Source organism: Myotis davidii, unplaced genomic scaffold (assembly GCF_000327345.1).
Source record: "Myotis davidii unplaced genomic scaffold, ASM32734v1 scaffold1762, whole genome shotgun sequence".
Taxonomy (NCBI): Eukaryota; Metazoa; Chordata; class Mammalia; order Chiroptera; family Vespertilionidae; genus Myotis; species Myotis davidii.
The window spans coordinates 59,158-59,857 of record NW_006293317.1 but is presented as its reverse complement, the minus strand read 5'-3'; the positions used below and the strand labels follow the sequence as shown (position 1 = coordinate 59,857).

At 71.1% G+C, this 700-nt stretch overlaps 1 long non-coding RNA gene across 1 annotated transcript in view; it reads right to left on the bottom strand.

The window, feature by feature from the left end:
- Nucleotides 1-123: 123 nt before the first annotated feature.
- LOC102772880 overlaps nt 124-700 on the bottom strand; it is a 12,285-nt gene continuing 11,708 nt past the window's right edge. Inside the window, exons 2-3 of the long non-coding RNA XR_435832.2 lie at nt 346-392; nt 124-176 (exon numbers count right to left, since the gene is read on the bottom strand). This is a non-coding gene — a long non-coding RNA (uncharacterized LOC102772880). The remainder of the gene's footprint in view (nt 177-345; nt 393-700) is intronic.

The following is a 700-nucleotide window of genomic DNA, read 5'->3' as shown; positions in this document are numbered from 1 at the left end:
GGAGCGCGGCCCCCCGGGAGCCTGGTGGGGAGACGCGGGGGGTCCCAAGCCCCCGGCGCAGCAGTGGTCTCCTCCTCAGCCAGGTGCGGGCTGGCCTCCAGGAGGGGGTCCCGCGGCTCCCCTGACCCCGTAGCTGGTCCTCGACTCTTGTTCCTTTCTGTCCACTTTCCTGTCCCCTGCGAGGGACACTCGGCATGAAGACCAGGGGCCGCTCCCGCCTGGCCCGATGCTCGGGGTCAGCCACCCCCAAGGGCAGGAGCGGGGCCTCCCTCCCCGACTTAGCACAGCGTCCACGGGAGACTCTGCCCACAGGGACATACCCACCCCCCCAGCCAGCAGCCTCACCTCCAGGGTGGGGACAGGCAGCAATACCCCAGGAAAGGCGAGTTCTCCTGCAAAACAGAGACGCCGCGTCAGGAAGGGGCCCCTGGCCGGGGACCAGGGGGGCTGCTGCTCACTGGGAACCTCCCAGAGACCAACCCGCTCAGAGGCAGCAGGACCCAAGCACGGGCTCCTGGTCGGCCTGACCTCGGGGCCGGGAGACTGGAAAGTACCCGGGTAACTCCACCTCCCCTGCTGCCAACCCGGCCCCCCCTCAGCCCCGTGGACCGTCCACAGGGAGGGCTGAGCCCCCAGGGGAGCGGCTGCCAGGAGCCGGGAGGAGGGACCCGCCCGCTGCTCAGAGCCGGGCCCTGGGACA